This window comes from Pristis pectinata, chromosome 5 (assembly GCF_009764475.1).
Source record: "Pristis pectinata isolate sPriPec2 chromosome 5, sPriPec2.1.pri, whole genome shotgun sequence".
NCBI classification, from domain to species: domain Eukaryota; kingdom Metazoa; phylum Chordata; class Chondrichthyes; order Rhinopristiformes; family Pristidae; genus Pristis; species Pristis pectinata.
Genome location: NC_067409.1, coordinates 3672899 through 3700119, shown reverse-complemented (window position 1 = coordinate 3700119; position 27221 = coordinate 3672899). Strand labels below are relative to the sequence as shown.

Genomic DNA, 27221 nt, shown 5'->3' with positions numbered 1-27221 from the left:
CCTATCGATACCCCTCATAATTTTGTATACTATAAGATCTCCTCTCATTCTCCTGTGCTCCAGGGAATAAAGTCCTAACCTATTCAACCTTTCCTGATAACTCAAGTCCTCAAGTCCCTGTAACATCGGTGGTAATGAATGTTTAGAGGAATATGGGCCAAATGCAGACAAATGGGGCTAGTTCAAGTAGACATCTTCATCAGCATAGACGAGTTGGGCTGAAAGGCCTGTTTCCATGCTGTATAACTCTGTGACTCTATGACTCAACCTCCTCTGGTCCAAGAAAAACAAACCCAGCCTAACCAGTATTACCTCATAACTGAAACGCTCCATCCCAGGCAACATCCGGGTGAATTACCTCTGTACCCTTGCCAGTGCAATCACCTCTAATCAGGCATAGTCAATGCGGCTTTATGCGGGGGAGGTCCTGTCTCACAAACCTTTTTGAGGAGGTGACAACGACAATTGGTGAGGATAGGCAGTAGGTGTTGTCTACATGGAATTCATTCAAGCATTCGACAATGTCCTTCAAGGTAGGCTGATTCAGGCACATGGGGTGCATAGTGGCTTGGTAGATTGGATTCAAAATTGGCTCAGCCGTAGAAGACAGAGGGTGGTGGTGGAGGGGTCTTTCTCTGACTGGAAGTCTGTGACCATTAGTGTTCCTCAAGGATCAGTGCTGGGACCTCTGATGTTGCCTGGATTAGAGACTATTAGCTACAAGGAGAGGTTGGACAAACTTGGACTGTCCTCTGGAACATCGGAGGCTGAGGGGAGACCTGATAGAAATTTATAAAATTATGAGAAGCGTAGATAAGGTAGACAGTCAGAGCCTTTTTTCCGGGGTAGAAATGTCAAATAGTAGAGGTGAAGGGGGGGAAGTTTAAGAGAGATTTACAAGGCAATTTTTTTTCTGCAGAGGGAGTGGTGGGCGCATGGAACGTGCGGCCAGGGGAGGTGGCGAAAGCAGATACAATAGCAACGTTTCAGAGGCATTTAGACAGACACATGAAAACACAGGGACTAGAGGGATATGGACCTCATACAAGCAGATGGGATGAGTTTAATTTGGCATCGTGGTTGGCGCAGACATTGTGGGTTAAAGGGGATGTTGCTGTGCTGTACTGTTATGTTCTGTAGTAGGGTGGTGACCAGAACTGTACACAATACTTCAGTTGGCCTAACAAATGTTTTATAAAGTTGTACCATAACTTTCCTGTTCCTTTATTCTACATCCCTGCTAATGAAGGCAAGCATCATGTTTACCTTTTTAGCCAATTTATCTACCTGTGCTGCCACATTTCAGGATGCTTGGACTTAATCACCAAGAGGGATCTTGGGGTCCAAGTTCATAGCTCCCTGAAAGTGGCTGCACAAGTTGATAGGGCGGTAAAGAAGGTGTACGGCATGCTTGCCTTTATTAGTTGAGGTATTGAGTTCAAGAGTCAGCAAATTATGCTGCAGCTTTATAAACCTCTAGTAAGGCAGCATCTGGAGTATTGCATTCAGTTCTGGTTGCCCCATTACAGGGAGGATGTGGAGGCTTTGAAGAGGTTCACCAGGATGCTGCCTGGATTAGAGGTCACGTGCTATAAGGAGAGGTTGGACAAACTCGGGTTGTTCTCTCTGGAGCGGCGGAGGCTGAGGGGAGACCTGATAGAAGTGTGTAAGAATAAGAGAAGCACAGATAGAGTAGACCAATGGCATCTTTTTCCCAGGGTTGAAATGTCTAATACTAGAGGGCATGCATTTAAGGTGAGAGGGGGGTAAGTTCAAAGGAGATGTACGGGGCAAATATTTTACACACAAAGTGGTGGGTGCCTGGAATGCACTGCCAGGGGTGGTGGTGGAGGCAGGTGTGATAAAGGCATTTAAGAGGCTCTTAGATAGGCACATGACGATACAGAGAGTGGAGGGATATGCACCATTTCCAGGCAGAAGTGTTATTAGCTTAATTAGTTCAGCTCAACATGGTGGGCCAAGGGGCCTGTTCCTGTGCTGTACTGTTCTATGTTCTATGCTGGGCCTGTAGACTTCAGTACTACACCATTCTGTGATTTTATAATTCTTGGCATCCCTATTAGCAATCAAAGATGAAGTGGAGTCTTCTGCAGAAGTGGGATTGTAGAGTGGAAGAAAATTTAACCTGAGTGATATTGAGTTGGTGTAATGTGTGTGGAGACACAAGAGACTGCAGATGCTGAAATCTGGAGGAAACTAACAAGATGTTGGAGGAAATAAAGGACGGAAATGGACAGTCAATGCTTTGGGTTGAGAGCCTTCATCTGGATTTCCTCCACCAGTAACGTCGACTGTCCATTTTCCTCCACAGATGCTGCCTGGCCCGCTGAGTTCCTCCAGCAGCTCGGAGAGAGATGTTGGGATTTGATGGTCTGAATCCCCCACTGTTCAGGCTGAGGCTCCATGGTGCCACCACTGACCACAGTATGTAAATGTGCCCTTCTATCAACGCTCGCCAACCTGAAACAATAACCACTCCTCTCTGCACAGGTGCTGCCTGACCTGCTGAGTGTTTCCAGCATTTTCTGATTTTATTACAGATTTCCAGCATCTGCGGTTTTATTTGGTTATCATTTATTATGAATACAGTAGAATGAATTGACTAGCATTTTCTGTTCTAAATCTGTCATTCTCTCTTATCCACTCTCCCATTGGGCAGAAGGTACAAAAGCTTGAGAACACGTACCACCAGGCTCAAGGACAGCTCCTCAGACTCTTGAATAGACCTTTCACACTCTAAAGATGAATACTTGATGTCCTAATCTACCTCGTCGTGGCCCTTGCACTTTATTTCTCTACCTGCACTGCACTTTCTCTGTAGCTGCTACACTCTATTCTGCATTCTGTTTTCTTTTTGCTACCTCAATGTACTTGTGCACGGAATGATCTGCCTGGATGGCACGCAAACAAAAGCTTTTCACTGTATCTCGGTGAATGTGACACTAATAAAATATAATAAACTGGTGCGGAGGCTCCAGTGCACGGGAGAGCAAGAAGCCGCAGAGGGTTGTAGACACAGCCAGCTCCATCACGGGCACAACCTTCCCCACTGTCAAGGAGGCAGCATCCATCACTAAGGACCCTCACCACCCAGGACATGCCCTCTTCTCATTACTACCATCGGGGAGGAGGTACAGGAGCCTGAACACCCACACTCAGCGATCCAGAAACAGCATCTTCCCCTCCGTCATCAGATTCCTGAACGGTCCATGAACCCATGAACACTACCTCATTATTCCTTCTTTTTACACTATTTATTTATTTTTGTAATTTATAGTAATTTTATGTCTTTGCACTGCACTGCTGCCACAGAACAACAAATTTCATGACATTTAAGTTAGTGATAATAATTCTGATTCTGATTCAATACCAAAGATTTAGGAATCTACTCCACTTGACTCTGTAAATCCAGATGAAGGGTCTCGACCCATAACATTGACTGTCTGTTTCCCTCCACAGATGCTACTCAATCTGCTGAGTTCCTCCAGATTCCAGCAACTCCAATCTCTTAATTAAGGAATCTTTAACCAAAGAATTTGACAGATAGTTGATACCAGAAACCGTCCTAGGGTAAGATGGTGAGGAATGGACTACTACTATAACACCACCATACCTCAGGGTTAACACACAGGGTGAGAAGCAATCTCTTTATCATAAACTGGTGTTTTTGAAGTCAGTAAAGTACAAGAACACAGTAAACAAAACGGTGCCCTTCCCAGCACACAGTGTTGCAACTTCGGAGCAATATTCCAGAGAAGTCAAACAAGTAGTCAGGAAGCAATAAACTAAACAGGCTTTTCCGGACAAACCTCACTATCAGCGTTAACTTTAACTGACGACTGAAGAACTTTGGCATCTCATGCCATTCGTGAGCAGATTTCTTTATTACTTCCTGCAGAAACACCTGTCTGTTGTGATGATACGAAAGTCCTCAGGAGTGAAGGTTTAGGGTGAGTCTGTCGAGGGCAGGTCTCATTAACCCCTACCACCTAATCGCAGCCCAGCAGGTAGATGCTCACTTAACTCTGCAGAGTTAAGGAGGGTAAAATATAAACAGGCTGGAGTGTAGCACGGAGCCATACTCCCCTGATATAATCCCTCTCAAAACCCCACCCAAAGCCCCACAGTAGTGTGGAGGGAGTGTTGGACCGACCTGATGAGGGAGAGGGAGCGAGTCCTCCTAGACACTCCGTCCCGAGGCGCATCACAAACAGGAACAGAGGGACCTAGGAGTGCAAGTGCATAGTTCGCTGAAAGCGGCATCACAGGTAGACAGGGTGGTGAAGAAGGTGTTTGGCACGCTGGCCTTCATCAGTCAGGGCAACGAGTATAGGAGTTGGGAAGTTAGGTTGCAGTTGTACAGGATGTTGGTGAGGCCGCACTTGGAGTATTGCATACAGTTTTGGTCACAAAGATGTTATTAAGCTAGAAAGAGTGTAGAAAAGATTTACCAGGATGTTGCCTGGACTTGGGGGCCTGAGTTACAAGGAGAGTTTGTGTAGACTAGGACTTTATTCCCTGGAACATAGGAGATTGAGGGGTGACCTGATAGAGGTGTATAAGATCATGAGGGGCATAGACAGGGTGAAAGCACAGTCTTTTTCCCAGGGAGGGGGTGCTAAAACAAGAGGGCATAGGTTTAAGATCAGAGGCGAGAGGTTTAAAAGGGACATTGGGCAGCTTCTTCACGCAAAGGGTGGTGCGTATTTGGAATGACCTGCCAGAAATAGTGGTTGAAGTGGGCACATTAACAACGTTTAAAAGCCACCTAGATAAGTCCATGGATAGGAGAGGTTTAGAGGGCTATGGGCCAAACGTGGGCAGATGCCACTGGCTCGCTGGGCAACACAGTCGGCATGGACGAGTTGGGCCAAAGGGCCTGCAAAGGGCTGTAAGACCTTATGACAAACCTGTCCCTCATAGGAGGCACATCCAGAAGATTAAGATGCATGGGATCCATGGTGACTTGGCCATTTGGATTCAAAATTAGCTTGCCCATAGAAGACAGAGGGTAATAGTTGACAGGACTTTTCGATCGGGAGCGAGAGACGAGCGAGCGGAATCAGCCGAGGAGTTCCGAACAGATAAGTTTTTTTTCCTAACGGTTCTGGGATAGTGGGGAGTAACTACGCAGGTGCGTGACGCCAGTCGGTAGCGTGCGAACAGTTTAAAAAGACCGCCATAGCCAGCAGCCAGCGTCAGAGCGGGCAGCGGAGTGAGAGAGAGCAGAGTGTTTGGGCTTTGGCTCAACAGTCTTAGGCGTAAAGGGGCGAGGCGGGTGAGTAGCTGGTAGGTAAAGGTAAGGTTTACCTGTTACCTGTTACTGTTGTAAATTTTTAAGTAGGATAAAACTAGGTAGGGAAAGACTTAGTTCAGATGGAGGACATGGTGGTGCACTGCAGTTGCTTGATGTGGGAGATCGTGGACCTTGCTGTGGTGCACGGTGACCACTTCTGCAGTAAGTGCTTGAGGCTGGAGGAACTTCAGCTCAGAATCGATGAGCTGGAGTTACAGCTTCAAACACTGCGAAGCATTAGGGAGGGAGACAGTTATGTAGATACTGTACATCAGGAGACAGTCACCCCCCCCCCCCCCCTTAGAGCAGGGACTTCTGGAGTCCAGGAAGTAGATAGAAGGGTGACTGTCAGGGGAGGGAAAAGGAAAAAGAAAACGAACAGGCAGATGGAGCAGAGGAGCCCGGAGGCTGTTCCCCTCAGTAACAGGTTTTCTGCTTTGGAAGCTGTTGGGGGGGATGACCTGCAGGGGCCCAGCAGCAGTAGCCAGATCTCTGGCACTGGGACCAGTCCTGCTGCTCAGAAGGGAAGGGAGGAGAAGAGGAAGGCAGTAGTGATAGGGGACTCGATAGTCAGCGGAACAGATAGGAGGTTCTGTGGCAGTGAGCATGAATCCCAGATGGTTTGTTGCCTCCCAGGTGCCAGGGTCCGGGATGTCTCTGATCGGGTCCACAGGATTCTTGAACGGGAGGGAGAACAGCCAGAAGTCGTGGTTCATGTTGGTACCAACGACATAGGTAGGAAGAGGGATGAGGTCCTGAAAAGTGAGTTTAGGGAGCTAGGCAGAATGCTTAAGAACAGGACCTCAAGGGTAACAATCTCCGGATTGCTGCCAGTGCCACGCGATAGTGAAGGTAGGAATAGGAGAAGATGGCAAATGAATGCATGGCTGAGAAGTTGGTGCTGGAGGGAGGGTTTTAGGTTTTTGAATCATTGGGATCTCTTCTGGGGAAGGTGGGACCTGTACAGAGAGGACGCATTACACCTGAACCTGAGGGGGGCCAATATCCCTGCTGGCAGGTTTGCTAGGGTGGTTTGGAGGGTTTAAAGTAGTTTGCGAGGGGGATGGGAACCAGAGGGGTAGGTCAGAGGAAGAAGTGGATGTGGAAACTATGTGGAAGGAGAAGCAGAGTACAGAGTATAAAAGGAGAAAGGTGGATGGGCTAAAGTGCATTTACTTAAATGCGAGAAGCATCAGGAATAAGGGAGATGAACTGAGAGCTTGGATAAGTACATGGGACTACAATATTGTAGCTCTTACAGAGACTTGGCTGACATCAGGGCAGGAATGGATTTTGAATATTCCTGGTTTTCAGTGTTTTAAAAGGGATGGGGGGGGGGAGGGAGAAGAGGAGGAGGGGTGGCTATACTGGTCAGGGACACTATTACAGCTGCAGAAAGGGTGGATAATGTAGAAGGATCCTCTCTAGAGTCAGTATGGGTGGAAGTTAGGAACAAGAAAGGAGCAGTTACTCTACTGGGAGTACTCTATGGTCCCCACCACCCCTCTAGCAACAGGGATACTGAGGAGCAGATTGGGAGGCAGATTTTGGAAAGGTGCAAGAATAACAGGGTTGTTATTATGGGAGACTTCAACTTCCCAAATATTGATTGGCACCTGCTTAGTGCCAAAGGTGTAGACAGCACGGAGTTTGTTAAGTGTGTCCAGGATGGATTCCTGTCACAGTATGTTGACAGGCCGACTAGAGGGAATGCCATATTAGATCTAGTTTTAGGTGATGAACCGGGTCAGGTGACAGATCTCTCGGTGGGTGAGCGTTTGGGGGACAGTGACCACTGCTCCATAACCTTTAGCATTGTCATGGACAGGGATAGGAGCAAAGAGGACGAGAAGATATTTAATTGGGGAAGGGCAAATTATGAGGCTATAAGGCTAGAACTTGCGAGTGTGAATTGGGATGACATTTTTGAAGGGAAATGTACTATGGAGATGTTGTCGATGTTCAGGGATCTCTTGCAGGATGTTAGGGATAAATTTGTCCAGGTGAGGCAGAGAAGGAATGGCAGGGTGAAGGAACCGTGGGTGACAAGAGAGGTGGAACAACTGGTTAGGAAGAAGAAGGCAGCATACATAAGATGTAGGCAGCAAAGATCAGACAGGGCTCGTGAGGAATATAGAGTAGCAAGGAAGGAGCTTAAGAAGGGGCTGAGGAGAGCAAGAAGGGGACATGAAAAGGCTTTGGCGAGTAGGATTAAGGATAATCCCAAGGCTTTTTTCTCGTACGTGAAGAGCAGAAGGATGACGAGAGTAAAGGTAGGACCGATTAGAGACAAAGGTAGGAAGATGTGCCTGGAAGCTGTGGAAGTGGGTGAGGTTCTCAATGAATACTTCTCTTCAGTATTCACCAAGGAGAGGGGCCTTGATGACGCTGAGGACAGTGTTGGTAAGGTTAATGTTCTAGAGCACGTAGATATCAAGAGAGAGGATGTGTTGGAGCTGTTAGAAAATATTAGGACAGATAAGTCCCTGGGGCCTGACAGAATATTGCTCAGGCTGCTCCACAAGGTGAGGGAGGAGATTGCTGAACCATTGGCTAGGATCTTTGAGTCCTCGTTGTCCATGGGAATGGTACCGGAGGATTGGACGGTGGCAAATGTTGTCCCCTTATTCAAAAAAGGTAGTAGGGATAGTCCAGGGAATTACAGACCAGTGAGCCTTACGTCTGTGGTGGGCAAGCTGTTGAAAAGGATTCTAAGAGATAGGATCTATGAGCATTTAGAGAATCATGGACTGATTAGGGACAGCCAGCATGGCTTTGTGAAGGGCAGATCATGTCTCACAAGCCTGATAGTGTTCTTTGCGGACAAACTCCAAGGCGGAGTACAAGGTCAATGGCAAGATTCGGAGTAGTGTAGAGGAGCAGAGGGATCTGGGGGTTCATATCCACAGATCACCGAAAGTTGCCTCACAGGTGGATAGGGTAGTTAAGAAAGCTTATGGGATGTTAGCTTTCATAAGTCGTGAGACCAAGTTTAAGAGCCACGAGGTAGTGATGCAGCTTTACAAAACTCTGGTTCGACCACACTTAGAGTACTGTGTCCAGTTCTGGTCGCCTCATTATAGGAAGGATGTGGAAGCGTTGGAAAGGGTGCAGAGGAGATTTACCAGGATGCTGCCTGGATTGGAGAGTATGGATTATGAGGAGAGACTAAGGGAGCTCGGGCTTTACTCTTTGGAGAGGAGGAGGATGAGGGGAGACATGATAGAGGTGTACAAAATATTAAGAGGAATAGATAGAGTGGACAGCCAGCGCCTCTTTCCCAGGGCACCAATGTTCAATACAAGAGGGCATGGCTTTAAATTAATGGGTGGGAAGTTCAAAGGAGATATCAGAGGGAGGTTTTTCACCCAGAGAGTGGTGTATGGAATGCGCTGCCTGGGGTGGTGGTGGAGGCTGATATGTTGGTCAAGTTCAAGAGATTGTTAGATAAGCATATGGGGGAATTTAAAATAGGGGGATATGTGGGAGGAAGGGGTTAGATAGTCTTAGGCGAGGTTTAAAGGTCGGCGCAACATTGTGGGCTGAAGGGCACGTATTGTGCTGTATTGTTCTATGGTTCTATTCTATTCTATGGGACTTATTCTGGCTGGAGGTCTGTGACTATTGGTGTTCTGCAGGGATCTGTACTGGGCCTTTGCTGTTTCTGATATTGATAAATGACTTGGATGAAAATGTGGATGGGTGGGTTAGTAAGTTCATAGATGACAGAAAGATTGGTGGTGTTGTGAATACTGTACAGAAATAATAGTATACTATTTCTGGTCGCCCCAAGGATAATGGTTTAACCAGAATTATACTACTTCTGGTTGGCCCATTACAGGAAGGATGTGGAGGCTTCCGAGAGGCAGCAGAAGAGCTTCACCAGGGTGCTGCCTGGATTAGAGGGTATGAGCTATAAGGAGAGGTTGGACAAACTTGGGTTGTTTTCTCTGGAGGGCCGGAGGCTGAGGGGAGACCTGATAGAAGTTTTATCAGATTATGAGAGGCATGGATAGAGTTAACAGCCAATCAATCTTTTCCCCAGGGTCAAAATGTCTAAGACTAGAGGACATGCATTAAAGGTGAGAGAGAGTAAGTTCAAAGGAGATGTGCGAGGCAAGTTCTTTACACAGAATGCGGTGGGTGCCTGGAATGTGCTGCCAGAGGTGGTGGTGGAGGCAGCTATGATAGGGGCGTTTACGAGGTTCTTAGGTAGGTACATGAATATGCAGAGAATGGAGGGATATGGACCATGTACAGGCAGTAGGAATTAGGGGTCATTAGCTTGATTAGTTCAGCACAACATCATGGGCTGCAGAGTCTATTCCTATACTGTTCTATGTTCTACATACATTGGTATTGGTATTGGTTTATTATTGTCACTTGTACTGAGGTACAGTGAAAAGTTTGTCTTACAAACCGATCGTACAGGTCAATTCATTACACAGTGCAGTTACATTGAGTTAGTACAGAGTGCATTGATGTAGTACAGGTAAAAACAATAACAGTACAGAGTAAAGTGTCACAGCTACAGAAAAAGTGCAGTGCAATAAGGTGCAAGGTCACAAGAAGGTAGATCGTGAGGTCAGAGTCCATCTCATTGTATAAGGGAACTGTTCAGTAGTCTTATCACAGTGGGGTAGAAGCTGTCCTTAAGTCTGGTGGTACGTGCCCTCAGGCACCTGTATCTTCTACCCGATGGAAGAGGAGAGAAGAGAGAATGTCCCGGGTGGGTGGGGTCTTCGATTATGCTGGCTGCTACACCAAAACAATGAGAGGTAAAGACAGAGTCCAAGGAGGGGAGGCTGGTATCCGTGATGCGCTGGGCTGTTTCCAGAACTCTCTGCAGTTTCTTGCGGTCCTGGGCAGAGCAGTTGCCGTACCAAGCCGTGATACATCCAGATAGGATGCTTTCTATGGTGCATCGGTAGAAGTTGGTGAGAGTCAAAGGGGACAAACCAAATTTCTTTAGCCTCCTGAGGAAGTAGAGGCACGGGGTGAGCTTTGTTGGCAGTGGCATCTACGTGATTTGACCAGGACAGGCTGTTGGTGACATTCACTCCCAGGAACTTGAAGCTGTCAACCCTCTCGACCTCAGCACCATTGATGTAGACAGGTGTATGTACACCGCCCCCTTTCCTGAAGTCAATGACCAGCTCTTTTATAATAACACATAAATGTATTAATAATAGCACAAGTGTATTAGTGGTATACAGGAGCTGGGAATTTTGGCTCTATGTCAACCTTGTGCATGCACCGTCTGGGCATTGGAGGAAGTCCTTTGTCCCTCTAGGGCAATTCTAGCTCATGAACATAGAGCTGCACAACACAGGAACAGACCACCATGTCTGCACTGACCATGATGCCGATCTAACTGATCCCATCTGTCCAGTTGTGTAAACTTTTGTTTATCCTGTTGTAGGAAAGGCATCATTATGCTACAAAGAGCACAGAGAAGATTTACAAGAACGTTGCCAAGAATGTTGGGTTATAGGGAAGGGTTGGGCAGAATCCGAATCAAGTTTATTATCACAGTCTTTATGATGTAAAATTTGTTGTTTTGTGGCAGCAGTACAGTGCAAAGACTAAATTACGAAATAAATAAATAGTGCAAGAACAAAAAGAACAATGAGATAGTGTTCATGGACCTTTCAGAAATCTAATGGCGGAGCTGTTCCTGAATTGTTGAGTGTGGGTCTTCAGCCTCCTGTTCCTCCTCCCTGATGGCAGTAATGAGAAGAGGGCATGTCCCGGGTAGTGAGGGTCCTGAGTGATGGATTCTGCCTTCTTGAGGCACCGCCTCTTGAAGATTTCCTCAATGGTGGGGAGGGTTGTGCCCATGATGGAGCTGGCTGTGTCTACAACGCTCCGCAGCCTCTTTATATTGGAGCCTCCATACCAGGCGGTGATGCTCTCAGCAGTCAGACTGCTCTCCACCGTACATCTGTAGAATTTTGCAAGAGTCTTTGGCGACCTACCAAATCTCCTCAAACTCCTGATGAAGTAGAGCCGCTGGCGTGCCTTCTTCGTGATTGCATCAATGTGTTGAGCCCAGGACAGATCCTCAGAGATGTTGACACCCAGGAACTTAAAAGCTGTTCACCTTTTCCACCATTGATCCCTCAATGAGGACTGGTGTGTGTTCTCCCGACTTCCCCTTCCTGAAGTCCACAATCAATTCCTTGGTCTTGCTGATGTTGAGTGTGAGGTTGTTGTTGCAACACCACTCAACCAGGCTGGGACTTTATCCACTGGAGTATAGGACACTGAGGGGTGACCTTAAAGAGGTGTATAAAATCACGAGGGGCAGAGATAGGGTGACTGCACACAGTCTTTTTCCCAGGGAAAGGGAATCAAAAACTAGGTTTAAGGTAAGAGGGAAAAGAGTTAAAGGGAACCAGAGGGTGGTCAGTATATGGAACGAGCTGCCAGAAAGTGGTTGGGGCAGGTACAAGAACAACATTTAAAAGACACTTGGACAGGTGCATGGATAGGAAAGGTTTAGAGGGATCTGGGCCAACCAAACACAGGCAAGTGGGACTGGGCATCTTGGTCGGCAGCTGGGCTTGAAGGGCTGTTTCTATGCTGTATGATTCTACGACTCAATCTGCCTGAACATGGTCTACAGGCCTCCCCAGGTTACAAACACAGGACTTATGGAGACCCCTACACATTCGAACGAGCTCCCATAATATTATTCAATTGAAAAGTCTAACGTAGCTACATAACTTCATTCATATGAACGGCTGAACTGGTTTCCTATCTCTCTCCACTTTTAGTAATAGTTCCTTATCAGTGTGTGTGCTTTTGATGGAATACTGAAGAGGTACGGTTGAGTGATTTTTGTGTAATTTCCAACTTACAAACAAAATCAGCTTACGGATGTCTGTAAAATGGAAACTGTTTGTTACCCTGGGACGGATTCCCTGCTTCTTCATGTGTCTGTCTAAAAGCCTCTTAAAAACCACTGTCACACCTGCTTCTGCCACCGCCCCAGGCAGCCCATTCCAAGCACCCAGCACTCTCTAAAATAAAATTGCCTCGTAAATCTCCTTTAAACATTCCCCCTCTCGCCTTAAACCTGCGCCCTCTAGTGTTTGCCGTTTCCACCCTGGGAAACAAATTCTGATCATCTGCCCCATCTCTGCCTCTCATAATTTTATACACAGTGTTCTCCTGCGTTCCAGCAGTTCAGGTAACAGAAACTTGCCCCTTTTACCCCTTCTCTTTCCCCTCCTCCACCCTCACGACCTGCCCATTACCCACACCCCCCTCTGGTTCCCCACCTTTCTTTAATTCCATGGTCGGCTGTCCTCACATTTGAGATTTCATCCTCGTCAGCCTTTTGCCTCTTCCACCTATCACTCACCAGATCCTAACATTCCCAATCACCCCCTCCCCGACCTACTTACCTTCCCCCCCCCCACCTCACCTGAACTCACCTATCACCTGGCACTCTGTGCTCTACCCCCTTCCCCCGACCTTCTTATTCTGGCTTCTGCCCTCCCCCTTTCCAATCCTGATGAAGACACGGGGAGAACGTACAAACTCCTTATAGACAGCGGCGAGAATTGAACCTGGGTCACTGGCGCTGTAATAACGTCGTGCTAACCACTGCACTACCGTGCCTGCCCAGGAGTTTGTACGTTCTCCCAATATCCGTGTCTGCGTGGGTTTCCTCCGGGTGCTCCAGTTTCCTCCCACATTCCAAAGACGTACGGGTTAGGAAGTTGTGGGCATGCTATGTTGGTGCCGGAAGCGTGGCAACACTTGCGGGCTGCCCCCAGAGCACTCGACGCAAAAGATGCATTTCACTGTGTGTTTCGATGTACATGTGACTAATAAAGATATCTTAAAAATCTTAGAAAATCATTCATAGAGTGTATGCCAGTCTCCTCTGGTCCATCACCAAGAGTGACTCAGTAGCACCACCACAGACTGATCTGGCCAAGTCCTGGGACCTTTAAGTTCGGTGTTAACCACTGTTATTGACCAGATCAACAACAATGATGAGACAGGAAAGAGATCGCAAACCTTGTGTCATGGTGTTGGGACGACAACCTAGCCCTTAATGTCAGCAAGATGAAAGAGTTGGTTGTTGCCCCAAGGAAGGAGGGGTGGGGGGGGGGGGTAGTGAACAAAACCCTGTCCTCATCAACAGAGCTGCTGTAGTGATGGGGAACAGCTTCAAGATCCTAGGCATCCATATCACCAGCAACTTCTCCTGGTCCCTCCACACTAATATGCAGTGATCAAGAAAACGCATCAGCACATGTATTTTCTCAGGTGTCTGAGAAGATTCAGCTTACATAGAACATAGAACATAGAACACTACAGCACAGTACAGGACCTTCGGCCCATAATGTTGTGCCGACATTTTATCCTGCTCTAAGATCTATCTAACCCTTCCCTCCCACATAGCCCCCTATTTTTCTATCGTTCATGTGGCTATCTAAGAGTCTCTTAAATGTGCCTAATTTATCAGCCCCCACAACCTCTGCCGGCAGTGCATTCCACACACCCACCACTCTCTGTGTAAAAAACTTACCCTGACATCCCCCTTATACCTTCCTCCAATCACCTTAAAATTATGCCCCCTCGTGTTAGCCATTGTTACACTGGGAAAAAGTCTCTGACTGTCCACTCAATCTATGCCTCTTATCATCTTGTACACCCCTATGAAGTCACCTCTCATCCTCCTTCTCTCCAAAGAGAAGAGCCCTAGCTCACTCAACCTATCCTCATAAGACATGCTCTCCAATCCAGGCAAAATCCTGGTAAATCTCCTCTACACCCTCTCGAAAGCTTCCTTTCTATAATGAGGCGACCAGAACTGAACACAATACTCCAAGTGTGGTGTGGTCTGACCAGAGTTCTACAGAGCTGCAACATCACCTCACAGCTCTTGAACTCAATACCCCGACTAATGAAGGCCAACACTCCATACGCCTTCTTAACAACCCTACCGACCTGCATGGCAACCTTGAGGGATCTATGGACATGGACCCCAAGATCCCTCTGTTCCTCCACACTGCTAAGTGTCCTGCCATTAACCTTGTATTCTGCCTTCGAATTCGATCTCCTGAAGTGTATCACTTCATAATTTTCCGGGTTGAACTCCATCTGCCACTTCTCAGCACAGCTCTGCATTCTATCAATATCCTGTTGTAATCTACAGCAACCTTCTACACCATCCACAACACCATCAACCTTTGTATCATCAGCAAACTTACTAACCCACCCTTCCACATCCTCATCCAAGTCATTTCTAAAAATCACAAAGAGCAGGGGTCCCAGAACAGATCCCTGCGGAACACCACTGGTCACCGCCCTCCAGGCAGAATACGCTCCATCTACCACCACCCTCTGTCTTCTATGGGTGAGCCAATTCTGAATCCAAGGATTGTCCACAAGGATTGTCCTTGTGTTGTCCACAAGGATTCTCTTGAACTTCTACAGATGCGCTATAGAAAGTATCCTGATGGGTTACATCCCAGCCTGGTACGGCAACTGCTCTGTTCTGGACCGACAGAACCTGCAGGGAGCGGTAAACACTGCCCAGTCCGTCACGGGCTCGTCACCTCCTTCCATCCACTCCCTCCTTACCGTGCATTGCTTCAGGAAGGCTAACAGTATTGTCACAGATACCTGGTGCCCTGGCCATTCCCTTTTCTCTCTTCTACCTTCTGGGAGAAGATACAGCAGCTTGAAAGCCCAGACAACCAGAATCAAAATCAGGTTTATTATCACTGACTTATATGACATGAAATTTGTTGTTTTATGGCAGCAGTACAGTGTAAAGACATAAAATTACTATAAATTACAAAAATAAATAAATAGTGTAAAAAAAGGAATAACAAGGTAGTGTTTATGGATTCATGGACCGTTCAGAAATCTGATGGCGGAGGGGAAGAAGCCGTTCTGAAATCATTGAGTGTGGGTCTTCAGGCTGCTGTACCTGCTCCCTGATGGTGGTAATGAGAAGAGGGCGTGTCCCGGGTGGTAAGGGTCCTTAGCGACGGATGCTGCCTTCTTGAGGAACCACCTCTTGAAGATGTCCTTGATGGTGGGGAGGGTGAGGGCGAGGAAGGCTGTCAAAGGTTGCAAAGTGATCTGGACCAGCTGGGAAAATGGGCTGAAAAATGGCAGATGGAGTTTAATGCAGACAAGTGTGAGGCGATGCACTTTGGGAGGACAAACCAGGGTAAGACTTACACAGTGAACAGTAGGGCTCTGAGGTGTGCGGTAGAACAAAGGGACCTGGGAATACAGATCCATAATTCCTTGAAAGTGGCATCACAGGTAGATAGGGTTGTAAAGAGAGCTTTCGGCACATTGGTCTTCATAAATCAGGACATTGAGTGCAGGAGTTGGGATGATATGTTGAAGTTGTAGAAGACGTTGGTGAGGCAAAACTTAGAGTATTGTGTGCAGTTCTGATCACCTACCTACAGGAAAGATATCAATAAGCTTGAAAGAGTGCAGAGAAAATTTGCAAAGATTTTGCCGGGACTTGAGGACGAGTTATCGAGAAAGGTTGAATATGTTAGGGCTTATTTCACTGGAGCGCAGGAGAATGAGGGGAGATCTTATAGAAGTAGACTAAATTACGAGGGGTATCAATAGGGTGAATGCATGCAGGCTTTTTCCCCTCAGGTTGCGTGAGAATAGAACTAGAGGTCATAGGTTTGGGGTGAAAGGTGAAATATTTAAGGGGAATCTGAGGGGGAGCTTCTTCACTTCAGAGGGTGGTGCGAGTGTGGAACGAGCTGCCAGCGGAAGTGGTTGATGCGGGTTCAGTTGTAACATTTAAGAGAAGTTTGGATAGGTGCGTGGATGGGAGAGGCATGGAAGCTTATGGTCCGGGTGCAGGTAGATGGGACTAGGCAAGAAACCAGGCCGCCATGGACTAGATGGGCCAAAGGGCCTGTTTCTGTGCTGTTGTACTATGTGACCCTACATCCTCGATAGTGGGGAGGGTTGTGTCCGTGATGGAGCTGGGTGAGTCTACACCCCTCTGCAGCCTTTTGCAACCCTGTGCATTGGAGCCTCCACACCAGGCTGTGGTGCAACCAGTCAGAGTGCTCTCCACCGCACATCTATAGAAATTACAGAATATAGACGTAAGAACAGCTTCTTCCCCACTGCTGTCAGACTCCAGAATCAGTTTCCTCTCTCACACCCCCTCCCAGTGGTGCTGCCACGTTCTCGGACTCTTAATTCTACCTCTCTCGGTTATTTTCACTTCAGCATTTCTTTTTGCATTACTTTCATTTGCACTGGTGTCTTTGCACCATTCTCTTGTTTTCTGCTTGTCACTGTATTTCTTGTTGTCTTTATTATTACCATGTATATTAGTCATAGTCATACAGCACGGAAACAGGCCCTTCAGCCCAATTCATCCATACGGATCAAGTTGCCCATTTAAGCGAGCTAGTCCCATTTGCAGTGTTTGGCCCATAACCCTCTAGACCTTTCCTGTCCACGTACCTGTCCAAGTGTCTTCTACATGGTGTTATTATACCTGCCTCAACCAATTCCTCTGGCAGCTCATTCCATATACCCACCACCCTCTGTGTGAAGAAGTTGCCCTCCAGGTCCCCTTTAAACCTCTCACCATAAACCTTTGACTCTAATTCTTGGTTCCATTTCCCTGGGAAAAAGACTGAGTGCATTCACCCTATCTATGCCCCTCATGATTTTATACACCTCTATGAGATCACCCCTGTCTCCTATGCTCCAAGGAATAAAGTCCCAGCCTGTCCAACTTCTCCCTAAAACTCAGGCCCTCAGGTCCTGGCAACATTCTTGTAAATCTCCTCTGCACTCTTTCCAGTTTAATGACATCTTTCCTGTAACAGGGTGACCAAAACTACTGTTTACTCTGTGAGCTTCATGTGAGAAAGGAATTTCATTGCATCCTGATATACATGACAATAAACTAAACTAAACTAATCTAATCTCTGATCCCCACCCTCACAGGAGCCAGTCTTCAGACAACTGGATTCACTCTATGAGATATCCTGAAAGCACTGAATAAAGGAGAGTCCGTGAGACCAGAAAACTTCCTAGTACTGAAGACCGGTGCTGCACAACTAGCTGCAGCTCTGTTCTGGTACAGTTACAACTCAGACATCTACCCGACAATGTGGAAATTTTCATGGGTGTGTCCTATTGACAAAAAGCAGGACAAATCCAACCTGGCCAATCACCGTCTAATCAGTCTACTCTCAAGCATCGGCAAAGTGGTGGATGGTGTCATCGACAGTAAGATCGGGCAGCACTTAGTCACCAGTATTGATACCGGTTTAAGTTGTCACATATACCGAGGTACAGTGAAAAACTTAGTTTTGCAAGCCATCCATACAGATCATTCTGAAACATAATTACATCGAGGTGCTACAAGGGAAAAGCAATAACAGAACGCAGACTAAAGTGTTACAGTTACAGAGGAAGTGCAGTGCAGGCGGACAATAAGCTGCAAGGCCATAATGAGGTAGATTGTGAGGTCAAGTGTCCATCTTATTATACTAGGGAACCAGTCAATAGTCTAATAACAGCAGGATAGAAGCTGTCCTTGAGCCTGGTGGTGCATGTTTTCAAGCTTTTGTATCTTCTACCCGATGGGAGGGGGGGAGGAGAGAGAATGTCCAGGGTAGGAGGGATCTTTGATTATGTTCGCTGCTTTACCGAGGCAGCAAGAGGTACAGACAGAGTCCATGGAGGGGAGGCTGGTTTCCATGATGTGCTGAGCTTGAGGTCTTGGGCAGAGCAGTTGCCGTACCAAGCCATGAGGCATCAGGATAGGTGCTTCTATAAAAATTGGTGAGGTTCACCAAGGACATGCTGAATTTCCTTAGCCTTCTGAGGAAATTCAGCATGTCCTTGGTGGCACTGGTGCACTTTCTTGGCCGTGGCGTCTACATGGTTGGACCAGGACAAGCTCTTGGTGATGTTTACACTGAGGAACTTGAAGCTCCCAACCATCTCCTGATGCCCGGTTTGGCATTCACCAGGACCACTGCTCCAGACCTCAGAATAATCTTGGTTCATACACAGACCATGGCGCTGAATCCCAGAGATGAGGTGAGAGCGACTGTCTCTGGTATCAAGGCAGCATCGGACCGAAGGCGGCATCAAGGAGCCCTGGTAAACCTGAAGTGAATGGCCACCAAGTGGCTGGAGTTATATCTCATTCAGAGGAAGACAGCTGTCGTGGTTGGAGGTCAATCATCCCAGTCCCAGAACATCACCTCAGGAGCTCCTCAGGGCAGTGTCCTGGGCCCAAATGTCTTCAGCTGCTTCACCAATGACCTTCCTTCGACCATAAGGTCAGAGGTGGGAAAGTCTGCTGATGACGGCACATTGTTCAGTTCTATCCGCAAATGAAGTAACCAGCAAGACCAGGACCAGGTTTTTCTCTGGAGCGGTAGAGGCTGAGGGGAGACCTGATAGAAGTTTATAAGATGATGAAAGGCATAGATAGATGAGACAGCCAGAATCTTTCTCCCGGGGTCGAAACGTTTAATACTAGAGGGCATGCATTTAAGGAGAGAGGGAGAAAGTTCAAAGGAGATGAGTGGGGCAAGTTTTTTTACACAGAGAGTGCTGGGTGCCTGGAATGCACTGCCAGGGGTGGTGGTGGAGGCAAATATGATAGAGGCGTTTAAGAGGCTCTTAGATAGGCACGTGAATGTGCAGGGAATGGAGGGATATGGACCACATGAGTATACTTAGACATCATTAGTTAAATTAGTTTGGCACAACATTGTGGGCCGAAGGGCCAGTTATTGGTTTGTCCCCTTTGACTCTCGCCAACTTTTACAGATGGACCATAGAAGGCATCCTATCTGGATGTATCACGGCTTGGTACAGCAACTGCTCTGCCGAGGACCACAAAAAACTGCAGAGAGCTGTGGACACAGCCCAGCGCATCATGGACACCAGCCTCCCCTCCATGGACTCTGTCTTTACCTCTTGTTGTCTTGGTGAAGCAGCCAGTGTAATCAAAGACGCCACCCACCCAGGACATTCTCTCTTCTCTCCTCTTCCATTGGGTAGAAGATACAGGAGCATGAGGGCTCGTACCACCAGACTTAAGGACAGCTTCTACCCCACTGTGATAAGACTATTGAACGGTTCCCTTATACGATGAGATGGACTGTGACCTCATGATCTACCTTGTTGTGACCTTGCACCTTATTGGACTGCACTTTCTCTGTAGCTGTGACACTTTACTCTGTACTGTTATTGTTTTTACCTGTACTACCTCAATGCACTCTGTACTGACTCAATGTAACTGCACTGTGTAATGAATTGATCTGTACGATCGGTATGCAAGACAAGTTTTTCACTGTACCTCAGTACAAGTGACAATAATAAACCAATACCAATACCAAGTACTCTTCTATGTTCTACTCAGAATTAGACAATGTTGTTCCAGTGTCATGACGTAGTTTGGCCTTTAGCTGACTTATATATTCTAATTTGTTGATATTATAGGCTTCTATATATGGAAGATTAGCCTTTGACGGTCAGAGGTGACGGAATGCTAATGGAGACAAGGTCCCCAGGTTACGTCCATGCCTGTGTGTCCCTGGAGAAGGAGCTACATTGGGGGATTTCTGGGACCGGTGGGTACCACAGGGATTCGAGTGCGTTCTGGATAGAGATGACCGTGTTATAACTTTAAAGATTATAGAACATAGAACATTAAAGCACAGTAGAGGCCCTTCGGCCCACAATGTTGTACCAACATTTTATCCTGCTCTAAGATCTATCTAACCCTACCCTCCCACATAGCCCTCCATTTCTCTATCATTCATGTGTCTATCTAAGAGTCTCTTAAATGTCCCTAATGTATCTGCCCCCACAACCTCTGTCGGCAGTGCGTTCCACTGTAAAAAACTTACCCCTAACATCCCCCTTATACCTTCCTCCAATCACCTTAAAATTATGTCCCCTCGTGTTAGCCATTGTCGCCCTGGGAAAAAGTCTCTGACTGTCCACTCGATCTATGCCTCTTATCATCTTGTACACCTCTATCAAATCACCTCCCATCCTCCTTCTCTCCACAGAGAAAAGCCCGAGCTCGCTCAACCTATCCTCATATGCTCTCCAATCCAGGCAGCATCCTGATAAAGATATTTATTTACTTATTAGTCACATGTACATCAAAACACACAGTGAAATGCGTCTTTTTGCATTTCTGAGAATGTGCTGGGGGCAGCCCGCAAGTGTCACCACTCTTCTGGCGCCAATAAAGCATGCCCACAGTTCCTAACCTGTACGTCTTTGGAATGTGGGAGGAAACCAGAGCACCTGGAGGAAACCCACGCAGACACATGGGGAGAACTTACAAATTCCTTACAGACAGCGGCCGGAATTGAACCCGGGTCGCTGGCACTGTAATAACAATTTGAAACTGTAAATAGTGTGAATCGTGGAATACCGTACTATTGCAGCGGTGTGATGCTGTAATCACCGAATAAACCTTTGGAAAAGGGAATAGAGGATGACAATCTGATTGGAACACAACCTTTCAACTCTGACCATGTTAGGCTTCCAGTTGTGATGTCATATGCGGTGTCTCTGTGACAACATTCAGTCAGCAACACCGTGGGGCCGGATCACTTCGAACCTTTCAATGGTTCTATGGCTAATTGTTTTTACGTTGTGGATTCATTTTTGCTGTCGGGGTAACAATTGCATTTCGAAGTTCTGGAGCAAAAATGGTTCACGGGATGAGTCCCAGGCTCTCAGTGGGAAAGGTTAGGAGCAGCTGAAAAGGCAAAGCACTGAGTGGAATAAATGGATTGTTGCTAGCTGGTTACAAAGGAAGGTGAACCCCCATTCAGTATGCTCTAGTCTTTCAGAGTGAACTTTCAGCATAGCTTGACCATTCTTACACTGCCACTACCTTCTGCAGAGAATGTTAAGCAAGTGGGAGAATATTTGGATCTCATCAGAAGAGTTTTTACACAAAAAGTTGAAGAGCAACCCAACCTATCCATTCACAATTAGGCAGCCTAATGGTGAGTATGTCACGGCCTCAGTGTACAATGAAGCACTTAGCGTTTTTTTAATATTCAGCTTCACGGTCAGATTGTAGCTGGAAGAGCGAGGTAATGAGGCAGCTCTACAAAACTCTGGTTAAACCACACTGAGAGTACTGTGTGCAGTTCTGGTCGCCTCATTATAGGAAGGATGTGGAAGCGTTGGCGCAGAGGAGATTTACCAGGATGCTGCCTGGTTTAGAGAGTATGCATTAAGAGGAGAGACTAAGGGAGCTAGGACTTTACTCTTTGGAGAGAAGGATGATGAGAGGAGACATGATAGAGGTGTAGAGAATATTAAGAGGAATAGATAGAGTGGACAGCCAGCGCCTCTTTCCCAGGGCACCAATGCTCAATACAAGAGGGCGTGGCTTTAAGGTAATGGGGGGGGGAAGTTCAAGGGAGACGTCAGAGGGAGGTTTTTCACCCAGAGAGTTGTTGGTGCATGGAATGTGCTGCCTGGGGTGGTGGTGGAGGCAGGTACATTGGTCAAATTCAAGAGGTTATGAGATAAGCGTATGGAGGAATTTAAAATAGAGGGATATGTGGGAGGAAGGAGTTAGATAGTTTTAAGCGAGGTTTAAAGGACAGTACAACATTGTGGGCCAAAGGGCCTGTGTTGTGCTGTACTGTTCTATGATAAGAGCCAGCATTTATTGCCCATTGCCAATTTTCCTTGAAAAGGTCATGAGCCGCCTTCTTGGATCACTGCAGTCCTTCCCAGCGTTTGTCTTTTTCCCAGGAAAGAAATGTCAAATACTGGAGGACGTGGCCTTAAGGTGAGAGGGGGAAAGTTTAAAGGAGATGTGTGGGGCAAGTTTTTTTTTCACACAGAGAGTGGTGGGAGCCTGGAACAGGTGGCAGAAGCAGAGTTTAAGAGGCGTTTAGGTAGGCACATGAACATGCACAGAATGGACGGACACAGATCAGATGGGAAGTTGGGCGGAACATTGGCAGATGGAACTTAATCCCACAAGTGCAAGATGATGCATTTCGGGAAGTCAGAGAGGGGTAGGACATATACAGTAACTGGTGGGGTACTAAGAAATGTTGATGGATAGAGAGACCTTGGTGTTCATAGAACATAGAACATAGAACAGTACACCACAATACAGGCCCTTTGGCCCACAATGTTGTGCCAACCTTTAAACCTCGCCTAAGACTAACCCCTTCCTCCCACATATCCCTCTATCTTAAATTCCTCCATACGCTTATCTAGCAATATCTTGAATTTGACCAATGTACCTGCCTCCACCACCGCCCCAGGCAGCGCATTCCATGCACCAACCACTCTCTGGGTGAAAAACCTCCCTCTGATATCTCCCTTAGACTTCCCACCCATTACCTTAAAGCCATGCCCTCTTGTATTGAGCATTGGTGCCCTGGGAAAGAGGCGCTGGCTGTCCACTCTATCTATTCCTCTTAATATTCTGTACACCTCTATCATGTCTCCTCTCATCCTCCTTCTCTCCAAAGAGTAAAGCCCTAGCTCCCTTAGTCTCTCCTCATAATGCATACTCTCTAAACCAGGCAGCATCCTGGTAAATCTCCTCTGCATCCTTTCCAAAGCTTCCACATCCTTCTCATAATGAGGTGACCAGAACTGGACACAGTACTCCAAGTGTGGTCTAACCAGAGTTTGGTAGAGCTGCATCATTACCTCACGGCTCTTAAACTCGATCACACGATCGAGTACATAGCTCCCTGAAAGTGGCAACACAGCTGGATAGGGTGGTGAATGAGGCATACACCATGCTTACCTTCATAGGTCAGGGCATAGAATATAAAAGTTAGGATGTCATGTTACGACTTTACAAACCACTGGTTAGACTGCAGTTGGAGTACTGTGTGCAGTTCTGGTAACCATGCTACAGGATGTGGTTGTGCTGGAGAGAGTGCAGAGGAGATCCACCGGGATGTTGTCTGGATTAGAAGACTTTGGTTATGGGGAGAGATTGGAGAGGCTGGGCTTGTTTTCCTTGGAGTGAAGGAGGCTGAGGGGGAGACCTGATAGAGGTTTATAAAATTATGAGAGGCATAGATAGGGTAGACAGTCAAAATCTTTTTCCCATGGTAGGGGTATCAAAAACAAAGAGGGCATAAGGTGAGAAGTAGGAGTTTTAAAGGGGATCTGATGGATAAGGTTTTTTTTTCACAGAGAGTGGATGATAACAGGAACACGCTGCCAGAGGAGGTGGTGAAATCAGGTACAATTACTATTTATAAGAAGCATTTAGACAGACACTTAAATAGGCAAGGCATAGAAGGATACCAGTGACTAGTGGAGTTTCGCAGGGGTGAGTGTGGGACTACAACTTTTCACTTTGTGCATTAATGATCTGGATGAAGGAACTCATGGCTTTGTGGCCAAGTTTGCAGACAATTCAAAGATAGGTGGTGGAACAGGTAGTGTCGCGGAGGCAGGGAGTCTGCAGAAGGACTTGGACAGGTTGGGAGAGTGGGCAAGGAAGTGGCAGATGGAATACAGAGTAGGGAAGTGTATGGTCATACACTTTGGTTGGAAAAATAAAGGTGTCGACTATTTTCTTAATGGGGAGATAATTCAGAAATCAGAGGTGCAAAGGAACTTGGGAGTCCTGGTGCAGGATTCCCTGAAGGTTAACTTGCAGGTTGAGTTGGTGTAAGGAAGGCTAGTGCAATGTTAGCATTCATTTCTAGAGGACTAGAACATTAAAGCAAGAATGTACTGCTGAGGTTTTATAAGGCATTGGTCAGACCACATTTGGAATATTGTGAGCAATTTTGTGCTCCATATCTAAGAGAGGGTCCAGAGGAGGTTCATAAGAATGATCCCAGGAATGAAAGGGTTAACGTATGGGGAGCATTTGACGTTTCTGGGCCCGTACTCAATGGGGTTCAGAAGGATGAGGGGGGATCTCATTGAAACCTACCGGATACTGAAAGGCCAGGATTGAGTGGACATGGGGAGGATGTTTCCATTAGTAGGAGAATCCAAGATCCGAGGGCACAGCCTCGGAATAAAGGGACGTCCCTTTAAAATTGAGATGAGGAGGAATTTCTTCAGCCAGAGGGTGGTGAATCTGTGGAATTCATTGCCCCAGACGGCTGTGGAGGCCAAGTCACTGGGTGTACTTAAGGCGAGAGACTGATGGTTCTTGAATGGTAAGGGGGTTAAGGTCTACGGGGAGAAGGTGGGAGAATGGGGTTGAAAAATTCAACCACGATCGAATGGCGGAGCAGACTCGATGGGCCGAATGGCCTAATTCATGGTCTTATGGATACAGCCCCAATGCAGACAAATGGGATTCGTGTAGATGGGCAAAAAGGTTAGCATGGACGAGTTGGGCCAAAGGGTCTGTTCCTGTATTGTACAACTCTATACCTCTATGACTACAGGACCCGTGGGGTCACAGGGAGAACGTGCAAACTCCTCACAGACAGCGTCGGAGGTCGGGATCGAACCCAGTGACACCGGCGCTGTGAGGAAGCAGCACTACTCGCTCCACCACTGTAACGCCACTGTGAATTGGTCTTTTCTGGATTGATTCTTCATGTGGCTTGTCACCCCTTGTTGTTTGAAGTGATGAGCAATGTCCCTAACTCTCCTTTCCCTCTTCTTCCCACTGCGACGATATGCTGAAATCCAGTCTACGAGCTCAACTACTTGAACGATAACTTATGCCTCGGCATTGTTTTGATAGCAGCTTCTTTCTTCATATTCATACTTTGCCTCTTAAAATCTGTTCCGGTAAGTTGGAACTCCATATAAAACTTTATTATAAAACTTCAGTTAGGTCATACTTGGAGTATTGCGTGCAGTTCTGGTCACCCCATTACAAGAAGGATGTGGAGGCTTTGGAGAGGGTGCAGAAGAGCTTCACCAGGATGCTGCCTGGATTGGAGGGCATGAGCTATAAGGAGAGGTTGGACAAAGTTGTGTTGTTTTCTCTGGAGCTTCGGAGGGGAGACCCGGTAGAAGTTTTTATAAAACTGTGAGAAGCACAGATAGAGTAGACAGCCAGAATCTTTTTCTTAGGGTAGAAATGTCAAATACTAGAGGGCATAGCTTTAAGGTGAGAGGGGGAAAGATTAGAGGAGATGTGCAAGGCCAGTTTTTTACACAGAGTGCTGGGTGCCTGGAATGGGCTGCCAGGGGTGTAAGCAGATACAATAGAGGCATTCCAAAGGCTTTTAGATAGGCAGATGAATATGCAGGGAATTGGAGGGATATGGATCAGGTGCAGGCAGAAAGGATTGGTTTGGATTGGCATCATGCTCGGCACAAACATTGTGGGCTGAAGGGCCTGTTCCTGTGTTGTAGTGTTCAATGTTCTATGTTCAAATCCAATGAAACAGGGGATCTAGCCAGGAGCTGGTGAAATTAGTAAATTGGTAAATTGGTTTATTATTGTCACACATACTGAGGTCCAGTGAAAAACTTGTCTTGCATACCGTCCATACAGATCAATTCATTACAACAGTCCATTGAGGTAGTACAGGGTAAAACAATAACAGAATGCAGAATAAAGTGTTACAGTTACAGAGAAAGTGCAGTGCAGGCAGACAATAAGGTGCAAGGTCATAACGAGGTAGATTGTGAGGTCAAGAGTCCATTTTATCGTACTAGGGAACTGTTCAATAGTCTTATAACAGCAGGATAGATTCTGTCCTTGAGCCTGGTGGTAGGTGCTTTCAGACTTTTGTATCTTCTGCCCAATGGGAGGGGGATGACGAGAGAATGTCCAGGATGGGTGGGATCTTTGATTATCTTGTCTGCTTTACCGAGGCAGCGAGAAATGTCGACAGTCCATGGAGGGGAGGCTGGTTTCCGTGATGTGCTGAGCTGTGTCCACAACTCTCTGCAGTTTCTTGCGGTCCCAGGCAGAGCAGTTGCTGTACCAAGCCGTGATGCATCTGAATAGGATGCTTTCTGTGGTGCATCAATAAAAATTGGTGAGGGTCAAAGGGGACATGCCAAATTTCTTTAGCCTCCTTAGGAAGTAGAGGCACTGGTGAGCTTTCTTGGCTGTGGCATCTGCGTGGTTGGACCAAGACAGGCTATTGGTGATGTTCACTCCTAGGAACTTAAAATTCTCAACCACCTCGACCTCAGCGCCGTTGATGTAAACAGCAGCATGTGCACAGCCCCCTTCCTGAAGTCAATGACCAGCTCTTTAGTCTTGTTGACATTGAAGGAAAGATTGTTGTGATGACACCGTGTCACTAAGCTCGCTATCTCCTTCCTGTACTCCGACTCATCATTATTTGAGAAACGGCCCACTACAGTGGTATCATCTGCAAACTTATAGATGGAGTTAGAGCAGAATCTGGCCACATTGTCATGAGTGTATAGGGAGTAGAGTAGAGGGCTGAGGACACAGCCTTGTGGGGCACCAGTGTTGAGAATAATCGTGCAGGAGGTGTTGCTGCCTATCCTCACTGATTGCGGTCTGTTGGTCAGGAAGTCAAGGATCCAGTTGCAAAAGGAGGTGTTGAGTCCCGGGTCTCGGAATTTGGAGATGAGTTTGCTTGGAATTATAGTATTGAAGGCAGAGCTGTAGTCAAAAAACAATAGTCTAACGTATGTGTCCTTACTGTCCAGATGCTCCAGAGGGTTTAAACATTGGTCTTCAATGTCTAAAGAGATTGATCAGTCGAGGTCAATAAAATGAGAATGGTGGGCATTCCCTGTGGGGAGCTGATGGGTATCCATCTGCCCACTTACATCTTTACTCTGTACTGTTATTGTTTTTACCTGTACTACATCAACGCACTCTGTACTGACCCAATGTAACTGCACTGTGTAATGGATTGACCTGGACGGACAAGTTTTTCACTGTACCTCGGTACAAGTGACAATAATAAAC

General features: G+C 46.8%; 1 long non-coding RNA gene across 4 annotated transcripts in view; it reads left to right on the top strand.

Moving 5' to 3' along the window:
- Window positions 1–344: 344 nt before the first annotated feature.
- The window catches only part of LOC127570334 (uncharacterized), a 28575-nt gene continuing 1698 nt past the window's right edge, over window positions 345–27221 (top strand). Inside the window, exons 1-8 of one of the 4 annotated variants that reach the window (XR_007956347.1) lie at window positions 345–533; window positions 2333–2445; window positions 3481–3653; window positions 17300–17584; window positions 19820–19950; window positions 21246–21351; window positions 23531–23579; window positions 25002–25102. This is a non-coding gene — a long non-coding RNA (uncharacterized LOC127570334). The other 3 variants (XR_007956345.1, XR_007956346.1, XR_007956344.1) reach the window with 3 other exon arrangements.